Source organism: Scyliorhinus torazame, unplaced genomic scaffold (genome assembly GCF_047496885.1).
Source record: "Scyliorhinus torazame isolate Kashiwa2021f unplaced genomic scaffold, sScyTor2.1 scaffold_989, whole genome shotgun sequence".
Lineage (NCBI taxonomy): Eukaryota > Metazoa > Chordata > Chondrichthyes > Carcharhiniformes > Scyliorhinidae > Scyliorhinus > Scyliorhinus torazame.
The window spans coordinates 35,673-53,198 of record NW_027308716.1 but is presented as its reverse complement, the minus strand read 5'-3'; the positions used below and the strand labels follow the sequence as shown (position 1 = coordinate 53,198).

The window sequence follows — 17,526 nt, the reverse complement described above, 5'->3', positions numbered from 1 at the left end:
TGGCATCCTGAGAGAGATGTCGTGTTCCTGAGAAATGTCCTGATGAGTGCAAGATGAAAAACTTCAACAAGTACGGTACAAAGTTGCATTGTCCTTTCCGGGAGCAAGGAAGCTGCTGTCCTCTCTCTCTCTCCAGATAACCCTACCCTCCTCTCTCTCTTTCTTTCCCTGCTCTCTCCTCCTCAGATACCCAGCGAGGGGGGCGTAAAAACCACACTTGAGGGAGTGGAGGAGTTTCTACTCCACCAGCTGAGCAATGGCGGCCGCCTTACCCAGTGTGCCGCGCGGCTGTGCAAGCGGTCTATCCCGGCCGCGGGGGAGGGCGGCGCCTGCGTAGTGCGGTCCGGTCGGCCATTGCGCTGGTCCCAGGGAGGAGAGGCTCTGGAGGAGGAGGAGGGGGGGGGGTGCAATCTCAGGCTGCTCCCCCCGGGTAAGGTGAAGCATGCACAGGGACTAATGCAGAACCCCCCACCCGGCTGTGCCGGCCTCGGCTGCATATTCCACCGGGAAAGCCTTCATTTATCAATGTGAGGCCAACTCCCCCCCAGCCCAGCCCCTGGGAATGGGGGGGGGGGTAATTATTGCATTCACCTCCCCCTCCTCCCTCCTGTCCAAGAGCACCGGCTCTGAGGGTGCAATGTTCCCTGTTCTCCCCCAGAAGGTGTCCTCAGCACCCCCCCCCATGGGTGCTGAGGACCAGAGTGCGACAGGGCACCCAGAGGTGCTGGCGGGGTGGGCAAGCGAGCGGCCGATGCAGTTTAGTGCAGAGACGTGCGGGCGCCGCGCTTTCTGGCCCCAAGGCAGAGGGGGGGGCGGGGGGGGGTTCCTGCGCTCAAAGGCACGGATTGAGGGAGCCGGAGACATCGGGTACAACCAGCAGGGGATCCGACGCCCCACCGCCCTGGGGGGCTGCGTCCCCCGGCGAGCTGCCCCCCACCGCAGAGCGAGCAGGCCCTAGTCGCCCACATTCTGGCGCCTGTTCGGGTACACAGAGGGAGAATTCAGAATGTGCAGATGTGCCCCCCCCCCCCCCCCGTCCCTCTTCGAGGGGGAAGGGGGAGGGGTTGCCGCAAAAAGGAGGCGGAGGGAGATTTGCAGGGATGGTCGCCGGAACGGGGCGGGTTTTTACCTGCAGGATTGTGGGCTGGGCGGGGGGGGGGCCGCGGGGGGTTAACCCAATGGAGTCTCGGTTGGCAATCCGATCCAGTGAGGACCGGGTTAGACAGACGTAAAACCTCGAGCTGGCGTCTCGGGGGGTGGGGTGACGGTCAACTGTGGACTGCTCGGGTGGGGGGGGGGGGCACGGAGCTGGAGGGGGCTGACTTTGGCCGGTTTAATGAGGTTCCCGTTCTGCATTTGGCCTCAGGACCGGTGAGGGCGACGTCTGCCCTGGCGGAGCGGCGGGGGGGGGGGGGGGACCGTTCCCGGCAACAGGAGGGTGTGCCACCATGTCCCCCATCAGGAGTCACGATAGCGCAGCGGTTAGCACTGTTGCTTAGGGCCAGGGACCCCCGGTTCGATTCCCGGCTTGGGTCACTGTCTGTGCGGAGTCTGCACGTCCTCCCCGTGTCTGCGTGGGTTTCCTCCGGGTGCTCCGGTTTCCTCCCACAAGTCCCGAAAGACGTGCTTGTTAGGGTGAATGGGACATTCTGAATTCTCCCTCCGTGTACCCGAACAGGCGCCGGAATGTGGCGACTAGGGGCTTGTCACAGTAACATCATTGCAGTGTTAATGTAAACCTACTTGTGAGAATAATAATGTCCTCGGCGCCGTGAGGCAGCAGTGTTGAGCACCGGGAACGGGGATAAATACTGGGGGGAATGTTTCCAGGGGAGGAGGGTTGAATGCATCGCTGATTGACCGGGCCAGCAGGGGACGGGAGGGGATGAATGTCGTCCTCCTGACACCCGAGTGGCTGATTGCTCTTCTTTCCGTTTAGACGTGCTGGCGATGAAGAGGAGGTCGTGCCGGAGGTGGAGTCGGGAGAAGAGGCGGAGAATCCCGGCCGGCCGGCCCTGGTCCTCGGAGAGCCAGGCCCCGTCGGGGTCTGCGGCGCCGGACTGTGCCCCCAGCCGGCTGCTGGCCTGGGCGGAGGGCGAGCCGGCGGGGCTGAAGGAGCCGCCCTTCGGGGCTCCACGCCCGGGGGAGGCGCTGTTTGGCGACAGGTCGGCAGAGGACTGGCCATGCGGCTTTGTGCCGGCGGGAATGCTGCCCCAGGGGCCCGGCGAAGAGGAGGACGAGCTCTTCATCTGCTCCGTGTGCGGCCGGGGGGTGGCGGGCGCCTCGCCCTTCGACCAGCACCAGCTGGTCCACGCCAGCTACCACTGCGCCGTCTGCGGCAAAGGGTTCAGCCGCTCGTCCAACCTGTCGCGGCACCAGAGGCTGCACCGGCAGGAGCCCGCGTTCGCCTGTGCCCGCTGCAGCAAGTCCTTCCACCAGGCCTCGGATCTGGAGCGGCACGGGCTGGTGCACACGGGCGAGCGGTGGCACCGGTGCGCCGAGTGCGGCAAAACTTTCACCCAGTCGTCCAACCTGGCCCGGCACCGACGGATCCACTCTGGCGAGAGGCCCTTCGCCTGCGCCGTCTGCGGGAAGGACTTTAACCGCCTCTCCAGCCTGGAGCAGCACCGGCGCGTCCACACGGGCGAGAGGCCGTTCCGCTGCCCGCTCTGCGGCAAGGGCTTCAACCAGTCCTCCAACCTGGCCCGGCACCAGCACATCCACGGCGACCGCAGGCTCTTCGGCGAGGCGGCGCGCCAGGCGCTGGGGGTCCGAGACGGTGTGCCGTGAGAACCAGCCGGCCGCCACCGCCCACCGGCGTGGGGACATCTGCACCGACTCCGGGCGAGGTAGCCCTTCCCCGGGGCCGGCCGGCATCCCCGGCACCTCGAACCGAATCAGAACCGTCACATTAAAACCAACTTTTCACAAACCGCCTCTGGTGCTCATTTAGACCGGGGGGGGGGGGACAGATACCGGGGAGTGTGACGGTTACCGGGGAGGGTGACGGATACCGGGGGGGGTGACGGATACCGGGGGGGGGGGGGTGACGGATACCGGGGGGGGTGACGGATACCGGGGGGGGGGGTGACGGATACCGGGGGGGGGGTGACGGATACCGGGAGGGGGGGGGAGGGACACAGATACCGGGGGGGGACAGATACCGGGGGGGGGATGACGGATACCGGGGGGGGGGAGGGACACAGATACCGGGGGGGGGGGGTGACGGATACCGGGGGGGGGGGTGACGGACACCGGGGGGGGGGGGGGTGACGGATACCGGGGGGGGGTGACGGATACCGGGGAGGGGGTGACGGATACCGGGGGGGGGTGACGGATACCGGGGGGGGGTGACGGATACCGGGAGGGGGGGGAGGGACACAGATACCGGGGGGGGGGACAGATACCGGGGGGGGGGATGACGGATACCGGGGGGGGGGGGGAGGGACACAGATACTGGGGAGTGTGACAGATACGGGGGGGGGTGACGGATACCGGGGAGTGCGACGGATACCGGGGAGTGCGACGGATACCGGGGGGGGGGTGACGGATACCGGGGAGTGCGACGGATACCGGGGGGGGGGTGACGGATACCGGGGGGGGGGGGTGACGGATACCGGGGAGTGTGACGGATACCGGGGAGGGGGCAGATACCGGGGGGGGGGGGTGACGGATACCGATGGGTGGTGACAGATACCGGGGGGGGGGGGGTGACAGATACCGGGGGGGGGTGGTGACAGATACCAGGGGGGGCTGACGGATATCGGGGTGTGACGGATACCGGGGGGGGGGGGGGTGACGGACACCGGGGAGTGCGACAGATACCGAGGGGGGCGACAGATACCGGGGGGGGGGGGGGGGCGACAGATACCGGGGACTACGACACATACCGGGGAGTGCGACAGATACCGGGGAGTGTGACAGATACTGGGGGGGGGTGACGGATACCGGGGGGGGCACAGATACCGGGGGGGGGGGGGTGACAGATACCAGGGGGGGTGACGGATATCAGGGTGTGACGGATACCGGGGAGTGTGACAGATACCGGGGAGTGTGACACATACCGGGGAGTGTGACGGATACCGGGGGGGGACAGATACCGGGGGGGGACAGGTACCGGGGAGTGTGACAGATACCGGGGAGTGTGACACATACCGGGGAGTGTGACACATACCGGGGAGTGTGACACATACCGGGGAGTGTGACACATACTGGGGGGGCTGACAGATACTGGGGGGGGACAGATACCGGGGAGTGTGACGGATACCAGGGAGTGTGACGGATACCGGGGAGTGTGATGGATACCGGGGAGTGTGACGGATACCGGGGAGTGTGACAGATACCGGGGAGTGTGACACATACCGGGGAGTGTGACACATACCGGGGAGTGTGACACATACCGGGGAGTGTGACACATACCGGGGAGTGTGACACATACCGGGGGGGCTGACAGATACCGGGGGGGGACAGATACCGGGGGGGCTGACAGATACCGGGGGGGGGGGGGGGTTGACAGACACGACAGAGGAGGGAGGGAATGTAAAAGAAATATCAGACGAACAAAGGGAAAGCATGAGAAGAGGCCGGCAGTTAACATAAGACATCGGCATGTTGTGGAGCTGCCGGCGTTGGACTGGGGTGGGCACAGGAGGAAGTCTGACAACACCTAGTTAAAGTCCAACAGGTTTGTTTCGAATCACTAGCTTTCGGAGCGCTGCTCCTTCCCCCAGGTGGATGAAGAGGCGGGTTACACAAACACTGTTTTATATATATATACAAAGTCAAACATGCAAGACGATACCTTGAACGCTAGTCTTTGCAGAAAATTAAGTCTTTACAGGTCTAGACGGTGCAACTGGATTAACCTGTGACTATTCCCTGTCTCCAGTCACTCCGTCTGCACCTGTAAAGACTTAATTACCTGCAAAGCCACGCATTCAAAGTCTCGTCTTCATCTTTGACTTTGTATATAAATAACAGTCTTTCTGGAACCCACCTCTTCATCCACCTGGGGGAAGGAGCAGCGCTCCGAAAGCTAGTGATTCGAAACAAACCTGTTGGACTTTAACCTGGTGGTGTCAGACTTCTTACCAGACATAGGAGCAGAATTGGGCCACTCGGCCCATCGAGTCTGTCCGCCGGTCATTCCATGGCTGATATTTTCTCCTCCCCATTCTCCTGCCTTCTCCCCATAACCCCCGATCCCCCTTATTAATCAAGAACCGATCTATCTCCGTCTTAAAGACACTCAGTGATTTGGCCTCCACAGCCGTCTGTGGCAAAGACTTCCACAGATTCACCTCCCTCTGGCTGGAGAAATTCCTCCTCATCTCTGTTTGAAAGGATCGTCCCTTCGGTCTGAGATTGTGTCCCCTGCTTCTAGTTTTTCCTACAAGTGGAAACATCCTATCCAGGCCGGGCCGTATCCTGTAAGTTTCAATAAGATCCCCCCCCTCGTCCTTCTAAACTCCCAACGAGTACAGACCCAGAGTCCTCGACCGTTTCCTCGTACGACAAGCTCTTCATTCCCGGGATCGTTCTTGTGAACCTCCCTCTGGCCCCTTTCCAAGGCCCCAGCACGTCCTTCCTTCGATACGGGGCCCAAAACCTCGTGTGCAGGGAACAATTTCAAAACCTGTGGGTCATGCAGAACTTGGGAACGTTGTGGACTTTGAGGAGGGTTAAATGAGAGGCGGGGGGGGGGGGGGGGGGGGGGTTAAATCTCTACAAATCAATGATGGATTTGATACGACCCAGGGGTTTTATAATTCAGAGTACGGAGCATCGTGGACACCACAGTTGCTTCACAGCTCCAGGGTCCCAGGTTCAATTCCCGGCTTGGGTCACTGTCTGTGCGGAGTCTGCCCATCCTCCCCGTGTGTGTGTGGGTTTCCTCCGGGTGCTCCGGTTTCCTCCCACAGTCCAAAGATGTGCAGGTTAGGGTGGATTGGCCAATGATAAATTGCCCTTAGTGTCCAAAATTGCCCTTAGTGTTGGGTGGGGTTACTGGGTTATGGGGATAGGGTGGAGGTGTTGACCTTGGGTAGGGAGCTCTTTCCAAGAGCTGGTGCAGACTCGATGGGCCGAATGGCCTCCTTCTGCACTGTAAATTCTATGAAACTCTATGAAGTGTACGAGAGTAAAGTGGTTACATTGAACCTGCATGAAACACCTTCAGTCTGGCGTAGTGACCAGGATGGGGAATATTCAACAAGGAAGAGACTCCCAACTTTGTCCAATCTATTCACATGGATCGACATTCCTCATCCCCAGAACCATTCGAGTCAATCCTTTCCACATCTCTCCCTCCAACCCACTCACATTCTTCCCAGGGACCGGCGCCCACAACCGTGCACAATATTCCCGTACAACCTCCTTCTTCCTGTACTCTGTGCCCCGGTTAATAAACCCAGAGAACGGGTTATTAATTACCTATCAATAATACCCAGTGGTTAGCACTGTTGCTTCACAGCGCCAGGATCCCAGGTTCGATTCCCGCTTGGGTCACCGTCTGTGTAGAGTCTGCACGTTCTCCCCGTGTCTGCGTGGGTTTCCTCCGGGTGCTCCAGTTTCCTCCCACAGTCCAAAGACGTGGTGTTAGGGTGAATGGATATTCTGAATTCCCCCTCAGTGTACCCGAACAGGCGCCGGAAAGTGGCAACTAGGGGCTTTTCACAGAAACGTCAGTGCCGGGTTAATGTAAGCCTACTTGTGACACTAATAAAGATTATTATTATTAACTGCTTCACACCACTCCTGTCACATTCCGTGATCTATCCCCGTAAACATTCAGTTCCATCCGTTCCGGAACACCCTTAGAATTGTACCCACGACCATCTTATCACAATGAATCACTTCTGGACAGTAACAGATACCCGGGAGTGAGTTACGGACTGGAATCTAATCGAGGGGTTCGGGATGGTTTATATATAGAATAACAGATACACGGGGGTGAGTTACAGACTGGAATCTAATCGAGGGGTTCAAGGTGGTTTATATATAGAATAACAGATACCCGGGAGTGAGTTACAGACTGGAATCTAATCGAGGGGTTCGGGGTGGTTTATATATCGAATAACAGATACCCGGGAGTGAGTTACAGACTGGAATCTAATCGAGGGGTTCGGGGTGGTTTATATATAGAATAACAGATACCCGGGAGTGAGTTACAGACTGGAATCTAATCGAGGGGTTCGGGGTGGTTTATATATCGAATAACAGATACCCGGGAGTGAGTTACAGACTGGAATCTAATCGAGGGGTTCGGGGTGGTTTATATATCGAATAACAGATACCCGGGAGTGAGTTACAGACTGGAATCTAATCGAGGGGTTCGGGGTGGTTTATATATCGAATAACAGATACCCGGGAGTGAGTTACAGACTGGAATCTAATCGAGGGGTTCGGGGTGGTTTATATATAGAATAACAGATACCCGGGAGTGAGTTACAGACTGGAATCTAATCGAGGGGTTCGTGGTGGTTTATATATAGAATAACAGATACCCGGGAGTGAGTTACAGACTGGAATCTAATCGAGGGGTTCGGGGTGGTTTATATCAAGAATAACAGACACCCGGGAGTGAGTTACAGACTGGAATCTAATCGAGGGGTTCGGGGTGGTTTATATATAGAATAACAGATACCCGGGAGTGAGTTACAGACTGGAATCTAATCGAGGGGTTCGGGGTGGTTTATATATAGAATAACAGATACCCGGGAGTGAGTTACAGACTGGAATCTAATCGAGGGGTTCGGGGTGGTTTATATATAGAATGACAGATACCCGGGAGTGAGTTACAGACTGGCATCTAATCGAGGGGTTCGGGATGGTTTATATATAGAATAACAGATACCCGGGAGTGAGTTACAGACTGGAATCTAATCGAGGGGCTCGGGGTGGTTTATATATAGAATAACAGATACCCGGGAGTGAGTTACAGACTGGAATCTAATCGAGGGGTTCGGTGTGGTTTATATATAGAATAACAGATACCCGGGAGTGAGTTACAGACTGGAATCTAATCGAGGGGTTCGGGGTGGTTTATATACAGAATAACAGATACCCGGGAGTGAGTTACAGACTGGAATCTAATCGAGGGGTTCGGGGTGGTTTATATACAGAATAACAGATACCCGGGAGTGAGTTACAGACTGGAATCTAATCGAGGGGTTCGGGGTGGTTTATATACAGAATAACAGATACCCGGGAGTGAGTTACAGACTGGAAACTAATCGAGGGGTTCGGGGCGGTTTATATACAGAATAACAGATACCCGGGAGTGAGTTACAGACTGGAATCTAATCGAGGGGTTCGGGATGGTTTATATATAGAATAACAGATACCCGGGAGTGAGTTACAGACTGGAATCTAATCGAGGGGCTCGGGATGGTTTATATATAGAATAACAGATACCCGGGAGTGAGTTACAGACAGGAATCTAATCGAGGGGTTCGGGGTGGTTTATATACAGAATAACAGATACCCGGGAGTGAGTTACAGACAGGAATCTAATCGAGGGGTTCGGGGTGGTTTATATACAGAATAACAGATACCCGGGAGTGAGTTACAGACAGGAATCTAATCGAGGGGTTCGGGGTGGTTTATATACAGAATAACAGATACCCGGGAGTGAGTTACAGACTGGAATCTAATCGAGGGGTTCGGTGTGGTTTATATATAGAATAACAGATACGCGGGAGTGAGTTACAGACTGGAATCTAATCGAGGGGTTCGGGGTGGTTTATATATAGAATAACAGATACCCGGGAGTGAGTTACAGACTGGAATCTAATCGAGGGGTTCGGGGTGGTTTATATACAGAATAACAGATACCCGGGAGTGAGTTACAGACTGGAATCTAATCGAGGGGTTCGGGGTGGTTTATATACAGAATAACAGATACCCGGGAGTGAGTTACAGACTGGAATCTAATCGAGGGGTTCGGGGTGGTTTATATACAGAATAACAGATACCCGGGAGTGAGTTACAGACTGGAATCTAATCGAGGGGTTCGGGGTGGTTTATATACAGAATAACAGATACCCGGGAGTGAGTTACAGACTGGAATCTAATCGAGGGGTTCGGGGTGGTTTATATACAGAATAACAGATACCCGGGAGTGAGTTACTGACTGGAATCTAATCGGGGGGTTCGGGTTGGTTTATATATAGAATAACAGATACCCGGGTGTGAGTTACAGACTGGAATCTAATCGAGGGGTTCGGTGTGGTTTATATATAGAATAACAGATACCCGGGAGTGAGTTACAGACTGGAATCTAATCGAGGGGTTCGGGGTGGTTTATATATACAATAACAGATACCCGGGAGTGAGTTACAGACTGGAATCTAATCGAGGGGTTCGGGGTGGTTTATATATAGAATAACAGATACCCGGGAGTGAGTTACAGACTGGAATCTAATCGAGGGGTTCGGGGTGGTTTATATATAGAATAACAGATACCCGGGAGTGAGTTACAGACTGGAATCTAATCGAGGGGTTCGGGGTGGTTTATATACAGAATAACAGATACCCGGGAGTGAGTTACAGACTGGAATCTAATCGAGGGGTTCGGGGTGGTTTATATATAGAGTAACAGATACCCGGGAGTGAGTTACAGACTGGAATCCAATCGAGGGGTTCGGGGTGGTTTATATACAGAATAACAGATACCCGGGTGTGAGTTACAGACTGGAATCTAATCGAGGGGTTCGGGATGGTTTATATACAGAATAACAGATACCCGGGAGTGAGTTACAGACTGGAATCTAATCGAGGGGTTCGGGGTGGTTTATATATAGAATAACAGATACCCGGGAGTGAGTTACAGACTGGAATCTAATCGAGGGGTTCGGTGTGGTTTATATATAGAATAACAGATACCCGGGAGTGAGTTACAGACTGGCATCTAATCGAGGGGTTCGGGGTGGTTAATATATAGAATAACAGATACCCGGGAGTGAGTTACAGACTGGAATCTAATCGAGGGTTCAGGGTGGTTTATATATAGAATAACAGATACCCGGGAGTGAGTTACAGACTGGAATCTAATCGAGGGGTTCGGGGTGGTTTATATAAATAACAGATACCCGGGAGTGAGTTACAGACTGGAATCTAATCGAGGGGTTCGGGGTGGTTTATATATAGAGTAACAGATACCCGGGAGTGAGTTACAGACTGGAATCCAATCGAGGGGTTCGGGGTGGTTTATATACAGAATAACAGATACCCGGGTGTGAGTTACAGACTGGAATCTAATCGAGGGGTTCGGGATGGTTTATATATAGAATAACAGATACCCGGGAGTGAGTTACAGACTGGAATCTAATCGAGGGGTTCGGGGTGGTTTATATATAGAATAACAGATACCCGGGAGAGAGTTACAGACTGGAATCTAATCGAGGGGTTCGGTGTGGTTTATATATAGAATAACAGATACCCGGGAGTGAGTTACAGACTGGCATCTAATCGAGGGGTTCGGGGTGGTTAATATATAGAATAACAGATACCCGGGAGTGAGTTACAGACTGGAATCTAATCGAGGGGTTCAGGATGGTTTATATATAGAATAACAGATACCCGGGAGTGAGATACAGACTGGAATCTAATCGAGGGGTTCGGGGTGGTTTATATAAATAACAGATACCCGGGAGTGAGTTACAGACTGGAATCTAATCGAGGGGTTCGGGGTGGTTTATATATAGAATAACAGATACCCGGGAGTGAGTTACAGACTGGAATCTAATAGAGGGGTTCGGGGTGGTTTATATATAGAATAACAGATACCCGGGAGTGAGTTACAGACTGGAATCTAATCGAGGGGTTCGGGGTGGTTTATATATAGAATAACAGGTACCCGGGAGTGAGTTACAGACTGGAATCTAATCGAGGGGTTCGGGGTGGTTTATATATAGAATAACAGATACCCGGGAGTGAGTTACAGACTGGAATCTAATCGAGGAGTTCGGGGTGGTTTATATATATAGAGTAACAGATACCCGGGAGTGAGTTACAGACTGGAATCTAATCGAGGGGTTCGGGGTGGTTTATATACAGAATAACAGATACCCGGGAGTGAGTTACAGACTGGAATCTAATCGAGGGGTTCGGGGTGGTTTATATATGGAATAACAGATACCCGGGAGTGAGTTACAGACTGGAATCTAATCGAGGGGTTCGGGGTGGTTTATATATGGAATAACAGATACCCGGGAGTGAGTTACAGACTGGAATCTAATCGAGGGGTTCGGGGTGGTTTATATATAGAATAACAGGTACCCGGGAGTGAGTTACAGACTGGAATCTAATCGAGGGGTTCGGGGTGGTTTATATATAGAATAACAGATACCCGGGAGTGAGTTACAGACTGGAATCTAATCGAGGAGTTCGGGGTGGTTTATATATATAGAGTAACAGATACCCGGGAGTGAGTTACAGACTGGAATCTAATCGAGGGGTTCGGGGTGGTTTATATACAGAATAACAGATACCCGGGAGTGAGTTACAGACTGGAATCTAATCGAGGGGTTCGGGGTGGTTTATATATAGAATAACAGATACCCGGGAGTGAGTTACAGACTGGAATCTAATCGAGGGGTTCGGGATGGTTTATATATAGAATAACAGATACGCGGGAGTGAGTTACAGACTGGAATCTAATCGAGGGGTTCGGGGTGGTTTATATACAGAATAACAGATACCCGGGAGTGAGTTACAGACTGGAATCTAATCGAGGGGTTCAGGGTGGTTTATATATAGAATAACAGATACCCGGGAGTGAGTTACAGACTGGAATCTAATCGAGGGGTTCGTGGTGGTTTATATACAGAATAACAGATACGCGGGAGTGAGTTACAGACTGGAATCTAATCGAGGGGTTCAGGGTGGTTTATATATAGAATAACAGATACCCGGGAGTGAGTTACAGACTGGAATCTAATCGAGGGGTTCGGGGTGGTTTATATATAGAATAACAGATACCCGGGTATGAGTTACAGACTGGAATCTAATCGAGGGGTTCGGAGTGGTTTATATATAGAATAACAGATACCCGGGAGTGAGTTACAGACTGGAATCTAATCGAGGCGTTCGGGGTGGTTTATATATAGAATAACAGATACCCGGGAGTGAGTTACAGACTGGAATCTAATCGAGGGGTTCAGGATGGTTTATATATAGAATAACAGATACCCGGGAGTGAGTTACAGACTGGAATCTAATCGAGGGGTTCGGGGTGGTTTACATATAGAATAACAGATACCCGGGAGTGAGATACAGACTGGAATCTAATCGAGGGGTTCGGGGTGGTTTATATACAGAATAACAGATACCCGGGAGTGAGTTACAGACTGGAATCTAATCGAGGGGTTCAGGGTGGTTTATATATAGAATAACAGATACCCGGGAGTGAGTTACAGACTGGAATCTAATCGAGGGGTTCGGGGTGGTTTATATACTGAATAACAGATACCCGGGAGAGAGTTACAGACTGGAATCTAATCGAGGGGTCGGGGGGGTTTATATATAGAATAACAGATACCCGGGAGTGAGTTACAGACTGGAATCTAATCGAGGGGTTCAGGGTGGTTTATATATAGAATAACAGATACCCGGGAGTGAGTTACAGACTGGAATCTAATCGAAGGATTCAGGGTGGTTTATATACAGAATAACAGATACCCGGGAGTGAGTTACAGACTGGAATCTAATCGAGGGGTTCGGGGTGGTTTATATACAGAATAACAGATACCCGGGAGAGAGTTACAGACTGGAATCTAATCGAGGGGTCGGGGGGGTTTATATACAGAATAACAGATACCCGAGAGTGAGTTACAGACTGGAATCTAATCGAGGGGTTCGGGGTGGTTTATATATAGAATAACAGATACCCGGGAGTGAGTTACAGACTGGAATCTAATCGAGGGGTTCGGGGTGGTTTATATATAGAATAACAGATACCCGGGAGTGAGTTACAGACTGGAATCTAATCGAGGGGTTCGGGGTGTTTATATATAGAGTAACAGATACCCGGGAGTGAGTTACAGACTGGAATCTAATCGAGGGGTTCGGGGTGGTTTATATATAGAATAACAGATACCCGAGAGTGAGTTACAGACTGGAATCTAATCGAGGGGTTCGGTGTGGTTTATATATAGAATAACAGATACGCGGGAGTGAGTTACAGACTGGAATCTAATCGAGGGGTTCGGGGTGGTTTATATATAGAATAACAGATACCCGGGAGTGAGTTACAGACTGGAATCTAATCGAGCGGTTCGGGGTGGATTATATATAGAATAACAGACTCCCGGGAGTGAGTTACAGACTGGAATCTAATCGAGGGGTTCGGGGTGGTTTATCTATAGAATAACAGATACCCGGGAGTGAGTTACAGATTGGAATCTAATCGAGGGGTTCAGGGTGGTTTATATAGAGAATAACAGATACCCGGGAGTGAGTTACAGACTGGAATCTAATCGAGGGGTTCGGGGTGGTTTATATAAATAACAGATACCCGGGAGTGAGTTACAGACTGGAATCTAATCGAGGGGTTCGAGGTGGTTTATATATAGAATAACAGATACCCGGGAGTGAGTTACAGACTGGAATCTAATCGAGGGGTTCGGGGTGGTTTATATATAGAATAACAGATACCCGGGAGTGAGTTACAGACTGGAATCTAATCGAGGGGTTCGGGGTGGTTTATATATAGAATAACAGATACCCGGGAGTGAGTTACAGACTGGAATCTAATCGAGGGGTTCGGAGAGGTTTATATATAGAATAACAGATACCCGGGAGTGAGTTACAGACTGGAATCTAATCGAGGGGTTCGGGGTGGTTTATATAAATAACAGATACCCGGGAGTGAGTTACAGACTGGAATCTAATCGAGGGGTACGGGGTGGTTTATATATAGAATAACAGATACCCGGGAGAGAGTTACAGACCGGAATCTAATCGAGGGGTTCGGGGTGGTTTATATACAGAATAACAGATACCCGGGAGTGAGTTACAGACTGGAATCTAATCGAGGGGTTCGGGGTGGTTTATATACAGAATAACAGATACCCGGGAGTGAGTTACAGACTAGAATCTAATCGCGGGGTTCGGGATGGTTTATATATAGAATAACAGATACCCGGGAGTGAGTTACAGACTGGAATCTAATCGAGGGGTTCGGGGTGGTTTATATATAGAATAACAGATACCCGGGAGTGAGTTACAGACTGGAATCTAATCGAGGGGTTCGGGGTGGTTTATATATAGAATAACAGATACCCGGGAGTGAGTTACAGACTGGAATCTAATCGAGGGGTTCAGGGTGGTTTATATATAGAATAACAGATACCCGGGAGTGAGTTACAGACTGGAATCTAATCGAGGGGTTCGGGGTGGTTTATATATAGAATAACAGATACCCGGGAGTGAGTTACAGACTGAATCTAATCGAGGGGTTCGGTGTGGTTTATATATAGAGTAACAGATACCCGGGAGTGAGTTACAGACTGGAATCTAATCGAGGAGTTCGGGGTGGTTTATATATAGAGTAACAGATACCCGGGAGTGAGTTACAGACTGGAATCTAATCGAGGGGTTCGGGGTGGTTTATATATAGAATAACAGATACCCGGGAGTGAGTTACAGACTGGAATCTAATCGAGGGGTTATGGGGTGGTTTATCTACAGAATAACAGATACCCGGGAGTGAGTTACAGACTGGAATCTAATCGAGGGGTTCGGGGTGGTTTATATATAGAATAACAGATACCCGGGAGTGAGTTACAGACTGGAATCTAATCGAGGGGTTCGGGGTGGTTTATATACAGAATAACAGATACCCGGGAGTGAGTTACAGACTGGAATCTAATCGAGGGGTTCGGGGTGGTTTATATATAGAATAACAGATACCCGGGAGTGAGTTACAGACTGGAATCTAATCGAGGGGTTCGGGGTGGTTTATATATAGAATAACAGATACCCGGGAGTGAGTTACAGACTGGAATCTAATCGAGGGGTTCGGGGTGGTTTATATATAGAATAACAGATACTCGGGAGTGAGTTACAGACTGGAATCTAATCGAGGGGTTCTGGGTGGTTTATATACAGAATAACAGATACCCGGGAGTGAGTTACAGACTGGAATCTAATCGAGGGGTTCGGGGTGGTTTATATATAGAATAACAGATACCCGGGAGTGAGTTACAGACTGGAATCTAATCGAGGGGTTCGAGGTGGTTTATATATAGAATAACAGATACCCGGGAGTGAGTTACAGACTGGAATCTAATCGAGGGGTACGGGGTGGTTTATATATAGAATAACAGATACCCGGGAGTGAGTTACAGACTGGAATCTAATCGAGGGGTTCGGGGTGGTTTATATATAGAATAACAGATACCCGGGAGTGAGTTACAGACTGGAATCTAATCGAGGGGTTCTGGGTGGTTTATATAGAGAATAACAGATACCCGAGAGTGAGTTACAGACTCTAATCGTGGGTTCCGCTGCTTGTTGGAAGGTGTAATATTCAGAGACGAGAGCGGTGATAATACTGGAGTATTTCTCTTTGTTTCCTCGATATTTACAGTTTGGCACATTTACACATTTACTGGACGTGTCCAGCTCCTGCAATCGATCGGACGAGTTCACCGTCGCAATGTCCAGGTCCTCCAGACACGCGGAGGCAGGTGAATTTGTCTCCGCCTGTTACTCCACCTTCGCCAACCTCTGGTTCATCGTTTCATTTCGAGTCGGCCCCTCTGTATTGGAACTGTCCGACACGGAGGGGGGGGTGCTTTTCCGCGTACTTCCAGGGAACAGGCTCACCATTCATCCCGTCGAACCCTCCCTTTCCGAGACTGATCCTTGCCGGTATCACCACCCATCCCCCCCCCCCCCCCCCCCCCTCGCTCGTGTCGACCCATTCCCTCACAGGACGGCCCCGCTCGCCCCCGACGCCAAGCAGCCATTCCCGAAGGTCTCTTCACTCCAACCCATCAATCGGTTCCGCCACTCTCTTTCATTGCCAATTGGTTTCTGCTGCAGTATCCCCTCCATCCTTCCCCGCCCCACGGACGTGGGAATCTCTCCTCACTCGCGGACTGTTCCTGTCAGACGTGGGAACCCCCCCCACCACTTCCCGGTCTGTTCCTGGCAGACGTGGGAACCCTCTCGCAGACTGATCCTGGCAGACGTGGGAACCCCCTTCCTCACTCGTGGACTGTTCCTGTCAGTTGTGGGAACCCTCTCGCAGACTGTTCCTGGCAAACGTGGGAACCCCCCCCCCCCCCCTCACTCGCAGACTGTTCCTGTCAGACTTGGGAACCCCCTCCTCACTCGTGGACTGTTCCTGTCAGACGTGGGAACCCCCTCCTCACTCACGGACTGTTCCTGTCAGACATGGGAACCCTCTCGCAGACTGTTCCTGGCAAACGTGGGGACCCCCCCCCCTCACTCACAGACTGTTCCTGGCAGACGTGGGAACCCGCCTCCTCACTCGCGGACTGTTCCTGACAGATGTGACGACCTCCCCTCCCGGACTGTTCTGGTCAGGCGTGGGAACCACCCCCTCGCACCCTCCAGGAATGTTCCTGGCGGACGTGGGAACCCCCCCCCTCCCCCTCACCCTCACTCGCGGACAGTTCCGGTCAGGCGTGTGGACCCCCACCTCCCGGACTGTCCCTGGCAGACGTGGGAACCCCCCCCCCTCACTCGCGGACTGTTCCGGTCAGACGTGGGAACCCCCCCCTCACTCGCAGACTGTTCCTGTCAGACGTGGGAACCCTCTCCTGGACTGTCCGGAACCGCCCCCCCCTCACTCGCGGACTGTTCCTGTCAGACGTGGGAACCCCCACTTCCTGGACTCTCCTGTCAGACGTGGGAACCCCCCCCCCCACCCTCACTCGCAGACTGTTCCTGTCCGACGTGGGAACCCTCTCCCGGACTGTCCCTAGCAGATGTGGCTGCGGTGATGCAGGGAGAAGTTGGACATGTCGTTGAAACACTTGCCACACACGGGACACTTGAAGGGACTCTCCCCGGTGTGGACCTGTTGATGCTGTGCCAGGTGCACCCAGTCCTTGAACGACTTGCCACAATCCAGGCACTGGAAGGGTTTGTCGCCCATGTGCGAGCTCTGGTGCCTGGCGAAGGTGGCAGTGCCGTCAAAGCTGATACCACAGACCGAGCAGATGAAGAGTTCCTCGTCCTGGGGCCACGACCAGCGGCTCGAGACCCCCAGCCAGGTCCCGGCTACACCGTCCTCGCGGGCGCCGGGTTTCCATGCCAACGGGGCCGAATTCTGGGCTGGGCTGGGCAGGTCAGAGGTCGCTGGTCATCTTCATTCACTCCCTGGAAAACGGAGGCACAAATGAAAAATTGAAATGAAAATCGCTTATTGTCACAAGTGGGCTTCAAATGAAGTTACTGTGAAAAGCCCCTAGTCGCCACATTCCGGCGCCTGTTCGGGGAGGCTGGTACCGGAATTGAACCGTGCTGCTGGCCTGCCTTGGTCTGGTTTTA

The 17,526-nt window shown here is 52.7% G+C and overlaps 1 long non-coding RNA gene across 1 annotated transcript; it reads left to right on the top strand.

The window, feature by feature from the left end:
• The first annotated feature begins 348 nt into the window (after nt 1-348).
• On the top strand, nt 349-2,932 carry LOC140406899 (uncharacterized). The gene is made up of 2 exons (XR_011939365.1): nt 349-435; nt 1,940-2,932. It is a non-coding gene; the product is annotated as an uncharacterized lncRNA (long non-coding RNA).
• Nucleotides 2,933-17,526: the final 14,594 nt, after the last annotated feature.